The sequence below is a fragment of the Pipra filicauda genome, unplaced genomic scaffold, assembly GCF_003945595.2.
Source record: "Pipra filicauda isolate LSUMZ 115617 unplaced genomic scaffold, ASM394559v2 scaffold19_size4547281_pilon, whole genome shotgun sequence".
In the NCBI taxonomy this organism is placed as follows: domain Eukaryota; kingdom Metazoa; phylum Chordata; class Aves; order Passeriformes; family Pipridae; genus Pipra; species Pipra filicauda.
The window spans coordinates 2565247-2590052 of NW_024104309.1; the positions used below are offsets into that span (position 1 = coordinate 2565247).

The 24806-nt window shown below is 42.6% G+C and overlaps 1 protein-coding gene across 6 annotated transcripts in view; it reads right to left on the reverse strand.

The window, feature by feature from the left end:
- DAB1 (DAB adaptor protein 1) overlaps positions 1–24806 on the reverse strand; it is a 436638-nt gene that overhangs the window by 222002 nt on the left and 189830 nt on the right. For 4 of the 6 annotated variants that reach the window (XM_039380595.1, XM_027748810.2, XM_027748812.2 and 1 more), the window contains one exon: positions 3156–3219. The gene's annotated coding sequence lies outside the window, so the exon portion shown is untranslated. Of the gene's footprint in view, positions 1–981; positions 1394–3155; positions 3220–24806 lie in introns of those variants that run through there. The other 2 variants (XM_027748817.2, XM_039380592.1) reach the window with 1 other exon arrangement.

Sequence of the window (24806 nt, forward strand, 5' to 3'; positions counted from 1 at the left end):
AAGACAAGATTTACAAGTGCCAGCAATTCCTGTTGCAGGTTCTGTGCCTTGGAGCATGCCAGGACTTTTCAGTGGTGACAGTCAGTGACAGTGTCACCCAGAGCTCAGCACCGAGGGCCTTCCAGCTGGGCTGGACACCAAAAAGCCATGGTGGCACAGAGACTGTCCTATTGCAGAGCAGGCAGGGATGCTCCAGCCCTTGGTGAGCTTTCACAGCTCTCTGGGACCAGCAGAGGAGCAGCAGTCCTCTTTGCTGAGGAGAGCATATGAAAACATTGAGCGGGAATCCTCAATCATCTTCCCACATGTTCCCATCATACCTTTCTCTATTAAGCAGCCGTGACTTTGCTAACCTGACTGATCCATAATTCATAACTATTATCCATGCTCAATAATTACAGTGTTAATATTTTTGTAATTTAAAAGTACCTTTCTCCAGCTGAGTTCAGCCTGTACCACTGACTAATGCACAATTTAATATTTAAGTGTTTATGAGCAAAAATGTTCTCTCTTCTCTTTCTTCCCAATTCACACCATCAAAACGTTTTCAAAATGTTAGGGAAAAGAGGAATTTTAAGAAGGAATATGATTATGATTCAAAGCAAAATTTAAAAATTATGAAATGCATAATGCCCAATCTATCAATCAAAGCCAATTCTGCAGTACAGACACACTGAAAGCCCTTGAGTTTCTAATCACTAATAGGTAACACTATCAAATTCAGCCCTACACTCTATTAGAATTGCAGTAGAAAAGCACTTAGTGTAATATCCAAAGACAGCTCACCAAATTCTGCTCACTTGGCTCAAAGACAGAACCAAAGATGTTAATAATTGGAAAGCTTCCTTAACCAATGTGCTTTATCAATATGCTCAGAAAAGGAAATAAAATACCTGTACAGAACTTCTGTAGATTAAAAAAATAAATCTAACTTGTATTCAGCCAAAGAACTGTGATTTTCTCCCCAGATTTGTGAATTACCCATGGATGTGTTGCTGTCCCGGATGCAGAGCCCATCATCTCCCAGTTGCAAACCACAGGAATCATTTCCATTCCTTCCTTCTGACCATATTAATTTCAGGCTTGTTTCTAGAAGGATTTTTTATGTCTTCATTTCCTAATTCCTCATTTTCCCATCAGTCTCCCAAGAACCACAAACACCACGTTGGCAGGGCAGCGATGAACTTCATCCAGCCTCCTCTCTTTCAGCTGTGCCTTGTCTTCTTCACCTCCTCCCAGGAAAGGATAGGCAGAGACACCAAGCATCTGTGACCAGGTCCAGTACTCATGTCCTCTCTTTTAAAATTATTTTCAACCACCAGCTTCAGATTTTCTGAGGTTTTCTTACTCTCCAGATTAAATGTCACTGACAGAGCTGCTGTAAAGCAGCAGAGAGGGAGCAGAACCGCCCAGCTGCAGGCAGCAGCACAGTAGTGATGAGGGGATGTAGCAAACACCGAGTTTACACACATACAGAGACACTGTGAGCTGGTGACAAGTAGTACAAAGACTTATTTGATGCAAAGACAGAATGACTGCATTGCTTATGTCAAAAAAAGATCAGTGGAAGCATAACAACAGACCATTCTGCATGCGACACACACTGCATAAAAGCACAAAAAATACTCTTTATGTTTCCTGCACTTTTTTAGCCTGGTTTCTCAGGAAAAAAACAAGAGATGTGCAATTGTTCTGTCAGTCATTGCTTCCCCAAATAACTTTTGAACCTGTTGGCTGATCTCAGGTTTGACAGATAGGCTGAGGTCTCAAAGGGATCACATTCCTATCAGATGCATGAAAATAATAGAGACTCAAACTAGTGCCTTTACTGAGCTGCCCCCCGTGCTGTGGCTGCCTCTGCTCTGTACCTCAGGGGTACCAATTAGCCCATGAGCCAGAGCAGCTCTGTGGATAAGGAACAGCTGGGGTAATGCTTGCTTACACCCTCAGACAATGCATAAAGCAAAAACAACACTGTGAACATTCCAACCACAGGACACACTGAGATGGGGGCTTCTGCCTTCTCAGCTCCTCCAAGCACACAGAAATCCAGAGCAGAATCCCAAAATGCTCATGCTGGCAGCCTGAGCACATGGCCTTGGTGTCTTTGGTGTCCTCAAAACTGAGTCCCTGATATTTGCAAGCTCCCGTGTGCTGTTAGTTAGTGCTGATGCCCCAAGGATTGCCCTGTTTCCTCAAGGCTCAGCAATAAATGGCATTACCTTCCTTGACCTCCCTTGTCTGCCCCTTGGAGCCGCAAACAGGAGTACAACCTTCACTGCTAAAGCACATGTACATTTTCCTGCTGGAATTACAATAAAACAGAGAGGCATTGCCTGGCAAAGAGTAAAATTCCTGTTTAGTTTTAAGGGGATGCATATGACAGGGAAGCTACAGGACTCTCATTCTAATAGGCAATGCTGCTAATTAAAACTGTTTTGGAAGATCTGCAGCCAGCCTATAAATCACCCCTCTATATGCTATAAATAAGAGGCAGATACGGAATTGAATAGCACCCATTTGTCAACGGAATGAAGAGATTTGATTGTGCCTTTTTGAATAATAAATCCAGACATACCTAGCAGGGCACGGAGAGTTGCTCCAAGTGTCTCTTTTATCAAACAACAATGATTATATTATAGGGTATGCATTATGGGGCATCATCCATTTCTCTTGTTTTCTCATTTATTGCTGACATCCTCCCTCCCAGATGAAACATTTCACTCTGTACAGCATGTGTTCATGCAAAGATCTCAGAAGCCAGGCAGGAGCAAACACTACCAAGTCTCCTGATGTGATGTGCACGTACTAGAATGTATCACACAGCAGAAGGGAGATTTGTAGGGAAATTGAGCCATGGAAGCCTAAATACACAGTGAGTTTTTCCTATATATTTGCCCATAGCACTTCTAAAGGACACTCAAAATGCACTGGGTATCAGACAAAGGAAAGTCACATTGTTCTTATTTTCAATGGATGAGCATTTATACAAAACAACACAGAGAATCAAAGCTAAATTCCTTAAGATTGTGTTATAACATCACTGAACAATGGAAACTCCAAAGACATCCATACAAACCACCAGATTCTTAATAATAATAATAATAATAATAATAATAATAATAATAATAATAATAATAATAATAAAAAGTTACCTCACTCCTGTGTGGAAATCTCAATCACTACTACATCCCACTCACAGCCACCATGTCCTTCTCACTGGAAAAAAAACAAACAAATGGGCACCAATTAGGAAATGGCATTTATTAGTGTTAAGTTCAGAGAAGCTTCAAATCTTGCACATGCACTCATAAAACAGGAGATTTAGGAGTCCCTGTCACACAGAAGGCTGCAGAAGGTTAATTGAGTTCACTGTAGAGGTATCATTACCTCTGTTAACATACCTCAGGAAAAAAGCACATCAGTCAGGTTATGAAGATAGATTTATTTTAAGCCTTTGAAACTATTTGTCAAATTTTTGCCCTCTGACAGGACGATGATTCCTCTTGCTTTGTCCCTAAAACCCACTACAACTGAACAGCAATTTCCACAGCATCCCCTCGACCATGGGTTTTGCACTTCCCATGTGCAGATGTCCTCATCCCACCCACTGGTTGACTGAGACACAGAGAAGCCGTGACCTCTGGCATCTGCTTCCATTTACCCAAAGGAAAAACATTCTTTGGGATGGACCATGGGATTTCAAGCAGGCTTTCCTTTCCCCTGCTGAAGGAGCAGCTGCTGGATGAAGCCCATGAAACCACCCCAAGGGGCTGCAGAGAACTTCCCAGGGGCTGTGCCTTTATCTTCACTTCTGTTGGGGCTTAAAGTGGGGAGAAACAAGGGGGAAATCTTCCATCTGGAATCCCTCATTCCCCTTCCAAAACAGCAGCAACTGCCTACAGTCCTTTCAATATCACCAGGATAAACAGCATCCTTGTGGCCTGCTCCTCATCTGCTCAGGCTAGTAAAGCTGTGACCCATGTGTACTTATTTTATCAACAATAACTGTAAATCAGGATGATTTTATTATTTTGATGTTATGTTTGCCAATAAAAAGGAAAAGACAGTGCTAGGCTGAAAGAATTTGATGGCTATGCATTGATTTTGAAATCCCAGCCATGCTGCCCACATCCTGAGGTGCTTGCCTGCCCTCCCCTTGCTCCCTTGAGTTTCTAAGTAATGTTCTAGGCACTACAAGTCAGGCCATGGCTCCCATGTCACCAGCTCTGCAAAGACTTTGCAATCACTGTTTAGTGCCTGATGATGATACAAAAGCTACTGCGGAGCAATTCACAACACACACACACATACAGAGCACAAAGCCAGCAGATGGGACTCAGAGCACAAAGAGGATAAAACATCATTTTAACAAAATCCGTTTGTTCAGATGACCTGAACTTGAAATTAAGGTGTTAAAATCCAAGACAAAGAGGATTTCTGATTGGCAGCCAGTGATGTCAGCCCTGTGCCAATTACAGAGGGAATTCATGTGGCTGCCTTTAAAAAGAAATAATTCCCTCTCTGATACAGCAATAAGACATTGTAGACAGCCCATTTGCAGGGGATTACACGGCACTTCTCAGGTAGTTAAAGTCACTGAGCCTTTTGACCTTGTGCCTCCTAACACTACTGGAGGCATAATCACACTGCTTATCATGTGTGTCTTATTGTTTAAACAAAGCCCAGCCACCCAGCAAACTGAGCCCTGAACCTCGGGCTCATTGGCTATGAATTATTATGCTGAAACAACATAAATGTAATAAACAGAGCTATTTATTAGTTTATTCTATGATTTCAGAAATGACTACACAGACTAAGAAACGAGAGGAAGGCTGTGCCAGGCCAGAATGAAAGCATTTCTCAGGTCACTGCCTTAAACAGAGATATTTCATGCTACCACAATGCTTACACAGGACAAGTAAATCTTTGCACATTGCAGTCTTGAAGTCACTAGAACTAATTGTCTCTCCAGATGGGATCTGAGCTTACTCGCTGTCATAACGTTCACATATAATGAACATCAGGCAAGGTGAAAATTGATATCAAGAGCACTTCTAAGAGCTAAAAAGTTAACACCTAAATTGGAAATCAATATATGCTTTAAGTATTGATCAGCAGAACAGAAATCTTCAGGTTTTTGCCTCTGCTGAGTGAATACTGTTGTAGGTTGAGCTGAAGTCCACTGAAAAACCATACCTTTAACAGCTGTTTTTAAAAAAATGCACAAAGCAACAAACCCTACACTTTATGGAGTCATTGCCTAACTCTACCACAGCCATGTGCACCTGTGCAGAACAACCAGGAACATGCTAAGACACGTGAGGGGTGACTTTTTGTCTGTCTGTTAGTTTTTAAAGTAATGCTTGTTTCCTCAAGACAAACAGCAAAGACCAGAAGAAACCACAGCTGAGAAGCACCACCTTTGAGGAGCATCACCACTGAGGAGCATCACCTTTGAGGAGCATCACCACTGAGGAGCATCACCTTTGAGAAGGATGGACGGCCTTTGGTACAGGCATGGGAAGGGCAGGTCTGTGCCTCCTGATGGAGCATGGGGCAAAGATTTTGAGCTTGCTCAGCACATGGAAGCCCAGATCTCATCTCTGCAATGCAGTTCACAGGCCTCTTCTTACTCTGCACGTAGAACTGCACAAAGGCAACTATATTGCTTTGGGAATTAGTATCTCTACACAGTGCCCTGCTCTGCAGAGGGGACACACCTCCTTGGGTCAGTACTAGGTGAAGAGCAGCTGCAGAATATGTCATCCCATGCTGTGTATCTGCTCAAAGCAAGCTTTTCAGACTTACTGATGAATGAAATAGCTGTGAAAAACAAATGTCTTACTGTTTGAGTCCTCCAGCCTGCAAGGAAGCAGGAATTTCTGTGCACTACATCAAAGAAACACTTGACCCTGTGTGATCAATTCCTCCTCCTAATTATTACACACCAAAAGACCTGAATTCCTGCTAAGTCTCTCAGGTGAAAAGGGCAAGAATATCTCAGAAAAGGTTAGAAAATCCGTACATTTCTATAAATATTTGTTGGTCTGCATTCCTTTAACTTTGCATGATTAAATACAGCCTGCTTCTGTTCTTCCACTTTATCCTCCGGGGAAATTTATCATCAAAATTATTGTATAGCATTCATTACTCTAGCCTCATTTAAAACCTTGCCCTACTTATTATTTAGGCTGCAAAAAAAAATGTTGCTTTGTATAGTATTTCCTATAATAGTCTCAATCATTACATTAAAAGATTGCTGTAAGGCAGCTTAGCCTGCATTAGAGAAAAATAAAGTGGGATGCCATAGTTAAGTGTTACAGTTCTTATTCAGCTTTTGTTTCCCAAATCATAAGAATGCAACGTTTCAGTTCCTTAAAAGGCTCTCACTGCTCATTAGAAACATCCAGGACTTAAGTCCCTGGCTTTAAAAGGTACATCCAGTGCTTCTTCTCCAGTTTAAAAGGTGGTGGGGAAAGGCAGAGATGGGAAGGAATGGAATGGAAGGGAGTCAGGAAGCTCCATCAACTCAGTGGGTGGGGAACACAGCTGTGACAGTCAGAGCAGCAGGGAATGCAAACAAATGATTTTTTTTTTTAACTCTTATTCAAAACTTTTGTTTAGTACAGCAAGACAGACATGGCTATTTAAAAGAAACAAGATGCTGTATCTACAGGGAGGGAGAAAATTGAACTTAAATCCCCGTACCGGTATATGAAGCCTCTTAATTTGGGTTCCTTCATTAACAAGACTACCCTGATGGTAGTGGTACTCAGGTACCACTGCTGGTGTTTCAGATGTGTTTTTCCAATCCTAATGTACCTCTGAAAAAGGATCATTAATCCAAATCTGAAGACACTGGTACAGCTGTTCCTGAACTGCACACCCCCTTGGGGAGGTTATCAGGGAGATGGCATCTCCTCTCCCATTAGCAGCTCCAACAAGGTCTTCTCCTACAGGGATTGCTGAACTGAAGACTTATTTCTAGTTTGAGCACAGCAAATTCAAACTGAAACCACAGGCTGGGCAAAAGCCATGCATGAACACCGACCATTTTTTGGAGGTTATGTCATGTGTTTATTGGTTTGTTTAGGTTGTTCTGACCCTCCTCAGTGCCTTCTCTGGAGCTGGCTGACCCCAGAGGCTTTTTGCTATCCACAAACCTAGCTACTCATCCCACATCAAAGACCTGATATAGGACCTAGGGACATACAAGGAACCCCTGGTTTAACCCTCTGCAATGGTGAAAATTGCCCGGTTATACCTAATCTTTGCTGCAGGTTTTGATTCCCGACTATATTTTTCCCTTTCACCTGCCTTCCTTGTCTTTCTGACTGTTTTCTGTGAGAGGCCTTGCAAAAGACCTTTCAGTATCGTAAATAAATGAGATAAGCCAGTTCCTCTCTCTTCCTTCTTATTGACAAGTTCAAAGACTTCTAAGAGATTAGGAGTGAAAGACTGTAAGTGACCTGCTGGGTCATCAAGCCTAGGCTTTTCCTATCACTTCCAGCCACATCCTACACTACCTTTCTACTGGATAAGCCTGATTTTATCAGCATCTCCCAAATGTTTTCTTTTTTTTTTCTTATCATTTGAACCAGTTTACCAGGTACAAATGAAAGGCTTAGTGGTCTGTAACTCCCTGGATCATTTTCTTCCTGGTGTCACAAGAAGGCATCTTGTCCTTTCTATCCATTGTGCAGACATACTCCTCATCACCCATGGGGAGGGAAAAGAGGTAAGTTTTGGGGGACGGGAAGGGAACAGAACAGTGGAGGTGATGTTCATATAAGATGTACTGCCAACTCCAGTACATGCAATGCACTGAAAAATGGTGAAACAATGAAAATTCTTGTTTTGTCATAGAATAGTTTGGGTTGGAAGGGACCTTAAAGATCATTTAGTTCCAACCCCACAGCCATGGGCAGGGACACCTTCCACTAGAGAGCAGTCAAGGCAGGGATCAATATTTCCCTTGGCTATTATTTTGTCATTAGACTTCACAGATAAATACATATTATTTTCTTCTTTACCCCAATTGTATGGACTCAGAGTTAATAATGAAAAATATGCAACATCCTGCTATTTGTCATGCACCAAACACAGCTTTCCCATCGGTCTGGTCAGCAGAAGCTGTTTCTGATCTGTTCCAATGACTGTGGCTGGAGGGACTATGCTCATTAGCTGTGCTGTGCTCCACAGGGGCAAATTACCGTCCACCAACCCCAAAGCCGCCTCAACACCCAGCTCTGGGTGCCAGCAGCTGCTTAGCACATACAGATGCACACTGGCAATCTCACTACCTTTCAACAAAATCCACTGGAAAACTCATCATGCCAAAATACACCTTTTGCTGTAAAAGAAAGTTTCCCAAGAGGTAAGGATTTTGTGTGTCCTCTCCCCAGCAGCCATTTCAAGCGCATAAAAAGCTTTAGGCTTGAAGCTGGCTGTGAAGAGCAGCAGAGATCTCACCCAAAGGAGATGCCACTTTGGTTCAGGGCCAGGAGAGGTCAAATGTCACTGCAGTGCTCTGGTCACAGGCAATTTCCAGCAGGGCTGAGCCACAGCCCTTTAACCCACGTGCTACACAAATGCTCTGGGTTACAACACTCATAGGAGAGAGAGCAGCTTGCCACCCTCTCTGAGTCCATAACAGCCCCAAACCTCTTCTTACACGCAGCAAACATTTTACTATGACATGATTTCACCTCCTGAAACTGATCTATAAAAACACTTCAGTGCAACCAAAACATCTCCCCAGATCAGGTTCTTGTAGCAACCTCAAGAGCATGCAGGGGTGCACGGGGCTCGAAGTGGGGGCACCTACTAATGCAACATAAACAAGAAGGGGGTGAACCTGAGCAGATCCTCAACACTTGGAGAGCAAGGCGAGGAAGACATTTGGCTTTTTTTTTTTTAGTGATGCATTAATTCTATAATTTGCAATGCTTCTCTCGCTGTCCCACACACAGCGCAAAAAGAGGTCCAGAAACAGGCTGACTTGACAGTTCTGTGCAATCACGGTCTGAGCCCAGCTTCTCTCCAGCCCTATGCTCAGACAGGTTATCATTCAGACAAGAATGGGATTTCAGACAGGTCTTCTGCCCCTGGATTTGCGTCATTCCACATCTGGACAATTTTTCTGAATTTGTTTTCCAGATGCTTCTGGCAGCGTCTGCCCTTTCTCGGTGTGTCACGCCAGTGGCATCCCTGTGGTGAGTGTAAAAGGGTCTGAGGAAGTTATTTCAAGGGATGCTGGGCAGCCCACCTCAAGGAAAAACTACTGCTGGGTAAGAGTCATACTGGGCTCCCTGACACCTACAGTGTCATCCTAAAGCCATGGTTCAGGCATAGAACTGTAAAATGAGCATTTTCCTCACAACGATGCTCTTGTACCTGAGTAGAAAGCAGTTCTCAAAATCCCACTTAGGGTATCAAATATGAACAGGACAAGGCACTGTGGACTTTACCTTCCATACCATTTCTCTCTCTGGGGAACATCTACTAATTTGATCACCTTCCCCCTCTACCTCACCTGTTTTTTGGGCAGACTCCATTTCCATCTACCACTGAGCCCCTCTCCTGCACAGATGTCTGAGCTTCATGCAGCTAAAACCTGTCTGATAACATCCATCACCACCTTGTGTGCTATGGGATTCAACCTGTGCATGAGTGCCACTACTCTGATGAACGTAATGAAAACTGATTATTTCATCATGCGATTTGCAGTGGAAAGAAAGGCTGATTTTCACTTTTGAGTGGTTGGATCTAATTCTTTGTCATGAGTTCACTGTCACTTTCCCCTCCCCAGCCTTTGAGTCTCTTATCTGTTAAAAATGAAAGGTTTTGAACAGGAGCAGGTGAAGGTCATCTCTGCCTGTGCTTCTGTTCCACAGCCAGTGTTGTAGAACAAATACTGATGAGGATCATGATGATAATGAGGAAAATAATAATGAGCATTGATCTCGATGGAGATGCTCCTCCGTTCTACCAGGCCACTGAGATGAGAATCAGGAATCCCCAGACATAAAGGATGTGTCACACTAAAGTTTAATTAACAGCAAATCACAACCCAAATGACATATTCCCCCCCCTCACACTCTCAATTTTCATAACTGACTTTTCACAACAAAACTCCAGGGGACATTTGGAAATAGAGAAGAAAGTAAAAACTTCTGCCTCCACGTACAGCTTGTTACACCAAGGGAGTCAGTCATCCATGATCCCTCTCTGATTTTCTACAGCATGAGTCGTAAGCATCTTCAGTCTAGTCCACGGAGAGACAATAATACAGATGAGAGGAGAATTAGGTCCAAAGTGTTTCAAGAAGACACACTTGGCACATTATTTCACAGCTTCCTGTGCTAATGGCAACACATCACCTTGTGATAATGGTGCCAGAAGTGCGTGTCAGCTCAACACACCAACGCTCTCCTGCTGCTAAAACAGGGGGTGCCGACGTCCAGTCAGACACTCTGCACTTCTCCAGCACGTCTCCTAGAATTTTCCCAACACAAACAAATTAACCTGGGTGAATTGCTCCGGAGAGCACCATTAGAGACAGCACAAGGCCTTGCTGGCAGGGTCCTCTTGTTTTCAGCAAGGAGGATTAGCTGGAGTCAGTCGTGGCACTATGGCACAAGAAGCTCTACAGATTTCTAAGGTTGCTCATAACTCATATCAGGATCAGAAGATATCAATGCTCTAGGGAAAGTCATGTAGCTGTATATAACCAAGAAATAGTGCTCAGGACTGAACTATTTGCTTTTCAGGTATGATTTTTGCAATTGATGTTTCTGTAATATAAATATTTTTATCTAGCTTTCAAGTACCAGACATTTCAAAGTCTTTTCCAATAATTACAAAACATTTTTTGATTGGCACACTCCTCTATAACTGCTCATACAAGAGATCATGAAGGCAAACATGGGTTCCCTTTCTGTCAAGACCTATGGGAGGCCTTGTTTATGAAAAATTCTTTAAAAGACTCTTTTTTTAATAAACACTATGAAGTAGTTGACTATTTTATGGACTAAGTAGGAGGAAGTAAGGAATATCTCAGACAATTCCATGCATTTATATCCATTCCATATTAACTCATTATGTATTGATCATGGAAAGAATAAATTGTTTAGATTAAATCAATCTCCAGAGGGATAAGGTCATAGTCTTGTGCTATTAACTGCAGTTGGCCACTTAACAAGAGATACCAGCAGAATAGTTAAAAAACCAGGTACATCTTCCATTGATAACCTATCTCATAAACATTCCCCATGGAAAACTTCACATAAAACCACAGCTAAATTCAGAACACAATAGGAGATATATAACACATGAGTTTCAGAGGCCCACACTACTATCCAGCCCTCTCTCCTCCCTGCAAGCAGCTTCTGCTCAACAAAAACAGCCCTTCCTGACATGAGGAGATTCATGTGATGAAGCAAAGGCCCAAAGAAGAAGGACACAAAGCTGCACAACCTCATCCCTCCTGCATGGCTGTGCCCTGCATGGGCAGAACCAACATTTACTGGAAGAGTCAGCTCAGGGCAGGCCAGCAGCAAGGAATTCTTGATCCTATCTTTGGCAGAAATAAATAATCATAGTTTAAAAAAAATTAAGTGAGAAATAAAAGGCCAAGTTTGTATAAAATTCAAGCAAGTCAGTCTAGCAAATCATAACTTAGACAGCTTAGAGTGCTGTAAGACAGGGATCTGTAGCCTAATTGAAGTGAATAGCTTGAAGTGCTCTGCTATTAGAGAATCAAAGCTCTGGCGTCTCAGCTCCAGTATCTGTGGAACAGCAGTAATAGTGTTTGCCCACCTTACAGAGATAATAGGAGCGGTTACTTTTATGTAGAAATGTGATCATGTAAAAAGCACTGTGGTATAAAAGTGCTAAATATTATTATTAGGTGTATGTTTTGGTACTCCAAAAAATACAATTCATTCAAGCTCTTCTATTTCTTTGACACTTGTAACAGGCTTCCAATGTGGCTTAAAACCCCTGCTCAAAAATAAACATCAGAATAATGAGCTTTCCTTATTTAATTCACCAAATAGGCACAATAAGCTCATGTTTAAACAAAAAATGAAAAGGAAACTTGCTGCTGTGCCAGAACAGCAGCACAATCAATTTTAATTAGCATTGCTCATTGTGGGAAATGATAAGGTATCAGTCATAGTAATTGGTGGTGTTGACAATTAGTCAAAGTTATTAACATCTCAAGACCCAGGACAAAAAAAGCTCCCTGAATTTTAAATATCTGGAGAAGGCTAGCTTTGAAATTCTTAATTTTTGCACAGTCTGAAAACATTGCTCAGATTTATTATTTGTTAGCTTTCCATCAGAGCACAAGTGCTGGAATAACACAGCCAACCTGACTGTCACCGGTGCTTGATCAATACGAGTTTTCCAGGGAGAGCTGCTGTGAGTGGGGCTCCCTCCTCTCTTCCAGAGCTCTGCTGCCTCCCCGCTTCCCACCCCTCTCCCTTTGTTTCCCTTTGCCTGCTCTGGATGCTCATCCCAGATCCTATCCCAGGCTGAATGGATCAAGGAATGCTCCCAGCCAAGGGAAGCGCCTTCAGGTCAGAGCTGGAGCATCTCCAAACCCCACATGGTCCCATCCAGGAAAACAAGTCCTTAGGGTACACAGAGTGAGGGTGGGTACTGCCATACAGGCAGCTGCTACTTGCAGATACTGGCTGGACCACATCTTTTAATGGCCAGTATGAGCAATTCCTCAGGCTTCTGAGAAGCTCAGGTCTAAGTTGAAGCTCAAGTATAAGTCAAAGCCTACGACAAGTCCCCAGACATGGTATAGGGCACTTCAGGGCTTTGACCTGGTCTCGTTTACCCCTGGGCAACCCCACGACCATCCTGCCTGTGTTTGATATCTGACTGCTGCTGAAAGAGGATCTGTGCTGGCAAAGGAGGCCAGTGATTATATGAACCAGCTGAGCAAACCAGATAGCCCATTTGCATGGTTTAGGTGAGAATTGACACAAAGATTTCTGATGTTTCAGGAAAGTTAATGGGTTAATGTTATTTTGCTCATCATCAAAACCATAAAGTGTCCATGGCACAGGAGATTGCACTTGTACCTTCATGTTTTAGTTGGGAATTACTGAGACACCCAGTAAGCAAATGCTGAGAGCAGATGATCCAGTTGCAAACAGATCACTTATGGACTCAGTTGATGCTAAAAAAGGCAGAAAAAGATTGTCATCTATTGAAGCAAAAAGCATTTAGTCAATCTGAAGGAGTCCTGACCACCCACCCTAGAAGACAAAAATCATGGAAACACTCTGTCAATTGTTTTCTGCTAGAAGAGTTCCAGTGAAAACTTAATATATTCCACTTCCCACACCCTTCTGCACCTTTACTGTAAATAAGATGTGTATAATACTGCAATAACCATCATTCTGGTGTAAGTAGGTGCTACAGTTTAAAATAGCAGAGGTGACATGTATTACTCATTTGTCTTTTTACTTACTTTAATGTGTTTATTTGTATGGAAATTAAAATCCAGGTAAAAATACCATCTCTCTCCCAAGCATATGTATCTGTTACACAACGACAGTGATCCTTCTGACCCTGGGCAATTACCACTCCCAAACTGGCTCAGCCTTTCAAGCAACACAGTAAAATATGAGGCTGCCACAAAGGAATAAATCCCGCCTGGCAGACGCTGCCAAGCAGCACCACTGGCGTAACTGTCAGAGAACACAGTCTTGAAAGAAACTCCTCCAAAATCCAACTGAGATTCAAAGCAAAGAAACTCTGATTTAAATTCCCCCTCAGCCGCCGACCCACGGCAGCAGCAGGGCTCTGCCACTGCGGCCGCAAGATAAACACCATTTTCAAGGTCAATTTCCTATGACCACTTGCTTCATTTCTCATCATTTTCTGTCCAACTTCATAGATTACCACTTAAAATTGATTTATTCTTTCCCTTTCTAGCATTACTTTGCACTTCATTTAAGAGAGGGGCGGGGGGGATTTTCTCTCCGTTCCGTACAACGGCGCTGTCATAAGACGATGGGCTCAGCTGGGTTTCAATTGACTAAAACAACTGCTCAGTAAAGCAGCATGTCATAAAAAGCTAAACCCAACCAAGAGGCATCTTCCAACCATTTCCCCCTCTCCTCCCTACTGCTAGAAATATTGTTTTTCAGATACGGTGACTTGAGTTTTTACGTATGGAGCTCTGATTGTAAAGAAATGTTTTAATAGCCTCTAGTAGAAAACAAAAGTTGTGTTGAGGTCTTCCCAGGGTTTGAGGTTCCTTCTGCAGGCCGGTAGCACTCACACTTGAGATCAGATTAAAGCTGACAGAGATGAAACTGTGCTGGCCCACATCCTTGGGCTTGCTCCAGGGCCTCTCATCTGCATTTCATCCTGATGTAAGCACATGTTCCCATCATTGGTACACTCATCTGCATCACTCTGAATGTTAATCACAGGCTAACCCAATTTCTTCAGCAAATTTATTACTTACTGTTCATTAAAGTTCATAAAACCTAATGTGAGCCTGAAATAAGCAGAACTCCCTTACCAAGGAGTCCTCAGTGACATGGCAATTCAGAGGCAGCAACGTCAGCCCAAGGAGCTCCTCCTTCAGAGGTGGGTGCCAGAATCTTTCGTGTGTTCTCTGTGGGATGCAAGGGGAGGAGAAGCAGGCAATGGGGTACAAAGAGCTCTCACAGCCCTTTAGAAAGCTCTAAAACTGGCATCTTTGTAGAACTCGCTTATCAAAACAAACCCAGAAGTTTTTCAGAATAGTCTAAAGACATTTTTTCAGTGCTCAGACAACAGTCATGTGCTTCAAACCAAGCGTGTGCTTAAATGCTTTGCTAAGCAGGGCCCGAAGAAGCTGCATTTGTGTTTTTCACACTGGAAAGGGATTATCTAATGTATTCTAGTCAACAGCCAGAGAGAGTAAACATTACCATCTACCTCCCCAATGAACTCTGTGCATCTGAAATTATCTGTATTTCCTACACCAGTTCCTCAAAACCTCAGGAACACACACAAATCCAAGCCTCCAACATCCCGAGTGGAAACTGCTAAAATTCTCCAAAGGACATTATGATTGAAATATTCAATCAGATGATGCTACCATCAGAATAATGAAGCCTTTGGAGGATTTGCTTCATTGAGTGTAAAATAATTTTGAGAGACACTTGAAAGGAAGAAACCACATCTGTGGGAAGAAACATGACCGACTTTTTGCCAGAAAGAGGATTATTCTGCAAGCCAGAAAATGACACCTCTTGGTAACCGAACATCAGATCTGCTTCTAGGCTAAAATTAGATGCCACAAAATATATAAATATAATTTTTACACAGCAGTGTAAATGAAAATACATGTGTCGAGAAAAGAAATTACAGATGTTTATTCTCCATTCCTCAAAATTTCCATAACCACAGAACTAATCCAGTCTGAAATTAGAAATTTGCTCTCTCCTTTAATTAAATCCATTTGCATTTTTTCTCAGCTGATTAAATAATAGAAAAGCATAGAGGTGAAGGCGGGTTTTGTGATTAAGACACTGGACAAAGACCCGGGAGAGCTGAATTCACTTCCTGGTCCTGCCACAGAGTTCCTCTGCAACCTTGGGCTTAATCTCCTTGTGCCTCTTTTCCCCATCTGTGGAAGATGAATAATATTACACTCCCACAGTTTCCATCTTGCCTACTAGATCATGAACTCTGCAGGGAAAGGACTATTTATTAAAGCTTGTAGGAACAACACTCCCACAACAGGAAGGGGATTGGAGTGGGATCTCCTGCTGCCCTGCCCCTTCAGATTCACAGTGGCAGCAGAAAGCCCAATCTCTCACCGCCATCACCATGTGGGCCAAGCCTGGGTGCAAGGAATGTAAAATAGGCTCAAAGGAAGCAATGCAGGGCTTCTCAGTGACTGTTGTGCCCATTTTTTACATAAGGAATGCTTTGGGCTTGCTAAGGTAACTCCAAAGCGTGGGTATGTGAGCTGTGCACAGCGATGAAACAGGAGCTCAGCAGGGTGAGGTTTGCACCAAAGGACAAAGCAAGACAAGGCTGAACTTTTTATCACATTCTGTTTTCCAGGTCCTAATCCCATTTCACAGCACATGGCATTATACAGCACTGCATTTTTTGCAAGCAAGGCTGAGGTGCAACCTAATGAGGGTGTAAAACCCGACTTTAATAAGGCCAAAATGCCCACAGCTCTCCACAGGGACAGGGCTATGGATGAAGCCTGCAGCTGAGTGATCACAAACACCGCACAGAGAAAGCGGGAATTCATCTTGGGAAAGAGACTAGAGCCTAACAGAATTATTTTAGAGCACAATAACACACCAAGCTGTCTTCATCACCACTATTACTCTTGCCCAGCTTGACTGCGAGCATATCGCATCAAATCGACGGAAGGAAAATTAATATCTTCAAAAGGAAACAGTTCACCACATCACACATAGTCCAGCTACCATAATGATAAGTTCCCTGATAGCAATCATCTTCAAAACCCCAGTGGTTATAAGAGACTCTATGGAATTCATCATTTTTGATTTTTTTTTTTTTCAATTGAACCCAAAATACAGTTTTGAAAGAATATTCCTAGCTATGCTGTTTTAAGGGATTAACAAGCCATTATGTACTAGAGCATACATACATAATGGAATCAGCAAACAGGAATCAGCGAGTAATCTTCTGTCTCTACGAAAACTAATGTGTAATTGCCAGAAGCACCAGGGGAATTTCTGCCTTTTGTAAAGCTTCGGGAGGTGACTGTCATCAAATTTGACAGAAATACAGAGCACAACGACCAGTTACCGGCATGAAAGGGAATGGTTACTGTTTCATACAATAACAAACTTTCACTACAGTTGGGAGCTAAGCCTGTGTATTGATTTGCAGATGCAAGTGTTAACTGTTATTATTTAGTAGATTATGGGAACAGAAAATAGAGCTTCTGAACACTACAGACAAAGAGAGACATGATATGCAAGATGAATTTTATGAAGCATATTTTCTTCATGGAGCCTTTACATTGATACAGTCTCAGTGTAATTCCATAAACGGATAGCCGTGATCAGACAGCTGATAGGCAGCACACTTCCCTAAGCAATTGCTTTTCCATTAAGAACTTGCATCAAATGAAAACACCATGGGGGAGAGCAGAGCATGAAGAATAAATATCAGAGTGAAACCCAGAAATGTGGCAATATCACAGAACTAAACCAAAGCCTGTGGCTTTACAGAACAAACACATTCACAGTGTTTTGGTGTGAGCGAGCACCAAAAGTGAAGCACCACAAAAAACCTTCCTATGTGACCATCTTCAGGTTCACAGTCAGGGAGATCTGCAAAGTTACCTCCTGGGGAGATGGCTTTACTCACATGCCATGGAATGCTGGAGGAAAGGCTGCATGTCCTGCACAAAACCTCAGCACTAATGTATCCGATCACACCAATTCCACTGCAAGGAATTGTCTTAAAGAGAGAAGCAGCAAAAGAAGCACTTAAACACAGATCCTGCAAGCTCTAAGAGGATTACTGGAGCACTGTTCCAGCTGCCTTCTCTGGAAGGCAGCTACTGGCACCCAGAGAGGAAAGAAAATAGCTGCAAACCCTGCACAGCCTCATGCCGCACCCGAGGCTCGACGTGTCGTCCTGCTCTGACCACAACTTGACGAAGTTCATGTTGAAATTGGACACACTCAGGCCTGCATGCTGCATCTGGCAGGATAACTATTTGCTGAATTTTGCTCTTCCTGCTCTTTTATTCCCTTTTAATAACTGCATTTAGATCCTGTGGCTAAGGAATTACTGATAAAAGCAGCACTTGAAAAAAAAGATTTTTTTAGTGTTTTGAAAGCCATCCCAACCCAGTGCAGCATGTAATAGTGCTTGAAAACAATTCAGCACACCCCACTGTAAACATCCACAGCCAACTTCCACAGAACTCTTCTCATGCTTAGGAATACAGAAGAAGACAATGTCAAGTGGGATTTTCACTGTAGATTAGGAGGTTTCTTCTAAATAACTTATTAAAAGGGCTGAAATGTCCTAATGTGTCCCATGGAAGATGGAAGGCTCCTTTGAGAACACTTCCAGGGAAAAGATGGACAGAAAGACACGTATTTGCCCAAATCGCTGTGACAGAGCTAACTCATGGATTTCTTGGAAAACAAAATATTTCTAGTGTTACACTCTCTACTTTTATTCTTTGAAGTTTTTCACTCTGAAGGAGGCAGCAGAGTTTCTGGTACCGGTACCAAACCCTACTAAAGAGAACAGGTGATGGCAGACTCTTTCTTGAAAGCTCATGCAGTACCTACTGCCATCAAGGGAGGGATGCCAACAAGATGTTATCCAAATAACTTGTAAGATTTGTACAATCCCACTCCATAACACACAATTCCTGCATGCAAATAGAAGGTCTAGATTCCTATCTGGTATCTCTTTGTCCTCAGAAAGATACATGATGAGAAATAAATTGTCAATGACTTTAAAAGCTCAGATCAGATGGTCGTGTCCAAGGCAGTGGAGAAGCCCATATATCCATCAAACTTCAGGTAAGAAGCTGATTACAGCAGCAAGATTTTGAACAGAGCTGCAGGATCACGAGGCAGAGGATGAGGTCTTTTAGTCTCTTATTTTTACCCAATGACTGTGTAAGATGCCGTAATCAATCATAACCATGCTAAGAATAGCATCGCAGTGCTGGAGCAGAGGCAGTCCTCTACAGGCATTGCTTATTCGGGAGCTGCTCCAGACGAAAAGATGCTGCTTGAGAGAGCTGTGGCAGTGTTTTGTGTCCTATGGCTGAACCCCACCATCCAAAGCCATGACACGAGGTTTTACCACTGTAACTGCCTTGTATTAATCCATCACATTAATCCATCGGGAGCTTTGCGGGATAACTTTCCCCCTCTATTTTCTGAGCAAGTCACACACAAACAGCTGCTGGCCAAGCCATAATACCACACGCAGGTGTTCAAAAGCAATGTTGAAAATAAAAAACAATACAGACTGTTAAAATTCATGTAATTCCTTATAGATTTCTATCAGGGTTGAGGAATCAGGTGCATGAGAGCAAGCAATGCTATGGATAACATACATACTTCTTCAAACCTTATTATGCTGTAGCACATCAGTATTCCAGCAACATCTTGGGTAGGAAGTTGTAGCGATATTGATAAATTATATTCTGTCCACATCACTAGGGTGCCAGTAATGTTCAAAATGCCTGGAGGATCAGTGGGCGACTCTTACAATGTATATATAAAGAGAAATCTTGTTTTGTCTCCCTAGAGACAGTTTTTCTTCTAATGGAGTGTGGTCAGAGGGGTTCTGCTTAATTCATGCATTTAACTCTTGATCTCCATCACTTCACAGTGGTTTTGTGCTAACTACAATGTATAGAGGCCATTAGGCAGTCAGACTAAGATTGACTTTTCTTACTTCATGGATTATACAGAAGGAATGGGAGCAAGTCAGGCTCATTAGCATATGTTTAAAGAGTTCGTGGGGTTGGCAGTAGCAGAAAGTACCCAGCAACCAGCAGAGACGTTTAATTCTAAACCTTACACATCAACAATAAAAGGAATATGTCTCCTTCTCACTGTTATATCATTAAATGAACCAGAAGGAGCTAAACCAGGACCTCTGGAGGTGCTGACAACAGAGAGTTGTCTGAGCTTCATGGAGGATAACATGAATTTTAATTATTGTAGCAAACTAACTGTTAGAAGTGCTTATTCCCCTTCAGTGGAATGAATTAGTGTTAGAACGTGTGCCTGAAGTCTTGTGGTGCAGCCAGGCATTCAAGGAGCTGGGCTGCGTGTTTCTAGAGCCCGGGGAGCTCCGCTCCATCCTGGCAGCACCACAACCACCACAGCCTCTCGCCGGACACACCATGGGGATTTCTGGCCGTGTGACCTGGGCTCCTGCGTGCAAACCTCACACCTGAGGTGGGGACTGCACCTGGGAACCCAACAGGTGATGCAGCATCCCTCTGGCATCCTCAGCTTCCTCATCCAGAGAAGCCAAGTAGTGCTGGTTTGCAAACAGGTGCTTCAAGATGGATGAGTGAAGGTTGTTTTTCCACAAGGGACCACCCCTGCAGTGAACTGGCCAAACAGCACATCACTTATTCCTCATATCTCCCATTTTGCAGCTGGGCCCATTAGGGCTGATATGAAAACACCACTGTGCTCAGCATCAGCCCTGATTCCAGGGTTGCCTCATCTGAGAACAGGAACCCCTCAGAGATGGGCATTATGACCAAGTGAGAGCAGCGGGAGTTTCAGCTACTTCCCCCCCATCCTGCTTACAGCCCAGTAACCTAAGCCATTAAATGGTTTTCATGTGCCACTGCCAAAGGACAGCTTGGGAAATCTCACCATGAGCAGTAAGGAGCATGTGAAGGCAAGGAAGATGCAGGGCTTGATGTGGAAAGGGGCAGCAAAAGGCTCTCCTGTGCCTTCTCTGCCCTCCAGCCCCTTTCCCAGGGCTGGTAGCCTCAGCCTGGAGCTGAGAGCAGCATCCAGGCTCTCCCTTCCAGATCACCAGCCGACAGAGAGCCGTCTCCGCAGAGACAATTTAAGGCAGGGAGATAAGTAATGCTTTTTTCACACAAACCTCCGGAATAATAGACTTTGCTTTAACTGAGTTTCTGGGAATACAATAGGGCTGCGCTGCTTAATTCACAGAGACTCTGCATTCTGCTGCTTGTCCCCTCCCCATACACACACATCCAAAAAAGGAAACCATTCCCTCGTGGATGTGAACCCTCTCTCACACAGGACTGTCTGTGGGTGTGAGTCACGAGGGGAGAAGCAGGGTACCTTAACAAGCCCCCATGTGCCTATGCTGCAAACAACCTCCTTGCTGGGAATTTTGAAAAATGTCAGATATCAAGGAGCATATGTTCCTAGTGCCCCTGAGCAGTCACAGAACACTACATTTACAAACAGAGAAAACCAATTTGAATCACTCAGTACATTTGCATGCGCTGTCTGCAGGATGGTTTAGAATCAAGATTAATATGCAGATTGGAGCAGGGGGCTGTGATGACAGGCAGGGCCAGCCGGCTCTGTGGCCAGGGAGTGGCAATGAAGGATGCTCAGGGATACAGGAATGCTTCACAGAACCTCCCCAGGAACAGCATCAGCTTTTGGGTGCCCTGTTGTTGGCAAACGATGATACAAAGAGTATTTACTGCTTTTGCAGGTTCACACCAGGGTGGTAAAGGTCATCTGAAATTAGATCTTAATCTTGTGTCCCAGCAGCTCACAGGGATGCGCTGTGCATCCTCTCAAATGCTCCTAAACCATGGACCCTCACCCTTCAGCATCTCCATCACCTTTCCTCGTGAAGAAATCGAGTTCGAAGGGCAAAATGAGGGAGGCAAAGCTCCCTCGCACATTCTCAAGCTCGTTTTATACAGTCACTGCTTTTAACGAAACAGAGAATTTGGGGGGGTGGGGGTGTTTTAAAGTGCAAATTGCAACAAAAGGCCCTGCTTGCCGATGCCATCACAGTGGGTTCATCCTCAGTAAGATGTGGCTGCCACGCTCAGATTGAGCAGCTGGAGCTTTTGAAGCATAAGGCTCCGGTTTATCAGGTAAATAAGCTGGCGAGGTGATAAGCCACTCTCTGAAAACCCTTCAATAATCGGACTGATATATGCCTTGAACTCACACTCTTTTCAGATTTCCCCAGCTTTTTAATGACAGAAAAGAAGATCTCAGTTTCAGAAATATTCAGTGTTCTCCATTGTCAGTCTCTAGCTTAAAAAATAATTAAGTTTACTCTCCTGCTAGCCTGTTATCAGGTCAGTGCAAGATGCTAAGAGATCAGTATGCCACCGTAAGAAATATTTCTGTCTATTTAACCCACTAATTCAATCTCAGTAAAGAATGAAACCCATGAAGTATCTACTTATAAAGTAAATACAGTAAGCAGAAATCAAATATTGGTCCTGTTTCAGGCCATTAGCTGAGAGGATGCTGGGAAGGTAATAGCCACGATTTTTATGGTGTTAAAAAGAAGTGGTTTGTTCCAAACCATCTTCGTTATTTTTTTTTTTATGCCCATAAGTGTCAACCTGAAATGTTGTGGGGAGCGCTGGAGGAGAAGCCCCCCAGCTGTGATCTGAGAAAACACTCCCAGGACGTGCTGCCCTTCTCTTTACACCACGGAGGTAAAAATATCAGACACCAAAAGGTGGATGCACACAGAATTGAGACAATTATTGCCCACTCTCAACAGCTCATTTCAACATTTCCTTCTGTAAATGCAGCTTTGTGGACTGGCAGTTCCCATAAAGGTATTTGTTCTCCTTGGAATCTTCCAAGTATTTACCACAAAAGCCGGTGCCTCCCAAAAGAAAGTGTTTCCATTCAGCCATCCTCCCTCAGTGCCTTGGGGGGGGTTAATTGGATTACTTCATGGAGATTATTTTCCAGTACAGTCTAGACCTAAATATATTGGGATGTAGCATCTCTCATCACACTGACAGGGGACTCCAGAACTCCATGGGTGGAGAGTCTCAGCACATGGAATGAAATGGAGGTGACATGGACACCGTGGTGGTGCTCACAAAGCCTCACCCAGGCACTTATCAAAATTTTCAGGGAGAAGAATTAAAAAATGTCCAGGTTTTATCATTCAGCAATTATTTTTTGAGCTAAAGCAGCTCATTATGTCCCCTCTTCATCCCCTAACACGCAGTGTTGAGCTGACTCCGGTCTACCTCTTCCATTCTGCAAATCCAGCAGAAACTGTCTATCCTGAATTCTCCACATCCGTTCATCACACAAATTAATGTGGAAGTTTCAAGTGCCAAACTAATACAACTGTGGAGTGCAATTAAAAATGCATTTAATTCCACTAATATTTCACAAAGAATATTTTCACAAATAGCAACTTCGTTCCAAAAAAAAGTACACAGTAAACGTCACTAGAGCCTTAAATAAAGGGAATTGCTATTGATCTCTGGGTATCCTAAATTCAGTAAAATACTGTGGCAAAATTGTGTTCTAATGAAACAGTAATTTAAATGTCATTAATTTCATATTTGCCATTCCCTTTTTACTACACTGATCCTTAATTAAGGGCCTTAATGTCTCCTATGTCATTTAGGGATTTAATGGTTTTGATCCAGATTTAAAGGTTTAGAAGTGTTTTGTTTGGAGTTTCTCATATGCTCTCCTAGGAACCATTAAACCTTTGCCAGAACCAGGATAGGAGCTAATGGCTGTTTCCAGATAAATCTGTATTTTTAAACCAGGGAAGAAACCTCAACATTTTCCATTTTTAACCCACCAGCTCCCATTTCATCCTCTACCCAGCAGAGCAGTGCAGCTGAGGAGGCTTCTCACGGGATGATTTCTGACCCCAAATACAGTTCAGTATGAAATTCCTGATACTTTCTACAACCAGACATGAAAAATAAAGTATGCTAAAAATAGCAAAAGCCTGGCTGTACAGTTTGTGTCAGAGAAAAAGACCTTCTTGTTTCTACAACTACCTGAAAGGAGGTTGTAGCCAGGTGAGAGTCAGTCTGTTCTCCCTGGTAACAAGTGACAGGATGAGAGGAAATGGCCTCAAGTTGTGCCAGGGGAGGTTTAGGTTGGATATTAGGAAAAATTTCTTCACTGAAAGGGTGATCAGGCATTGGAACCAGCTGCCCAGGGAAGTGGTGGTGTCACCATCCCTGGAAGTGTTCAAAACAACATGTTAATGTGGCACTTAGGGACATGGTTTGGTGGTGAACATGTGCTGCTGGGTGAATGGTTGGACTCAATGATCTTGGAGGTCTTTTCCAAACTAAATGATTCCGTGATAACTTTAATGTACTAAAGTTACAGTTGCTTCCCCACATACAAGGATCTCCCTCTTAATTGTCCACATAGAGAATTTAAATAGTTCAATGCGGAGTTGAATTCTTCATTTAAATGGTTTGTGTCTTTATTGGATAATCTCTTACATGTGCTTCATTATATCAATAACAGTAGGAAATTATTGATTTTTCTAAAGACATTAAGTTCAATTAGCTTTTCAATTCAAATGGAAAAATGGTAAATTACCTTCATTTGATGGTAAAAATAGTAAGAGGGGAGAAAAAAAAAGGATAATACCCTAATTTGTGAAGTATGTGAGCAAAGTGGTAAAGGTAAAGCAAACAAATGAATATTTGTGTAATAGCTCTAATCAGCATTGCTCGGCATTTAAAACTGGCATCATTATGCTCACTGGACTGTGCAGCTATAAGTAGTTGTGATGTTGTTTACCCACTTAATCTTGTGAATAAATTATAGCAGAATAAATAATAAACAATAGGAAAAAGGGTGGAAAATCATTTGGAACAAATTAAGCTTCTGCTTATCCTCAGCCTAAGGCACACACGGAATACCCCAAAAGTTGTTGAATATTGAAATGTAGCCAAGAAACACAGAACTAAAACTCTCCAAGGTCTTGGGAGAGAAACGTGGGCAGTCTCAGGGCACACCTGTGTGAGCCCTGCCTGTAAAACTGAGGGATACGCAGATCCACAAATTATGAACTGAAAGCCTGGTATCTATTAAAGCATATGCTAGAGATCAAGGACTATACCATAAGCCACCTGATTTAGAGTGGATTTACTTATTAATTTTAAATGAATATAACATTTTTGTTGCTGTTCACAAACAGCACATATAAATCCAAGCAGAGATAAGACCAATGAAATAGTAAAATAAAACTGAGCATGTAGTAAATGGAATAACATTTAAAAATATCTAAACTTGTATTTTAGAAGTTTACTGGAA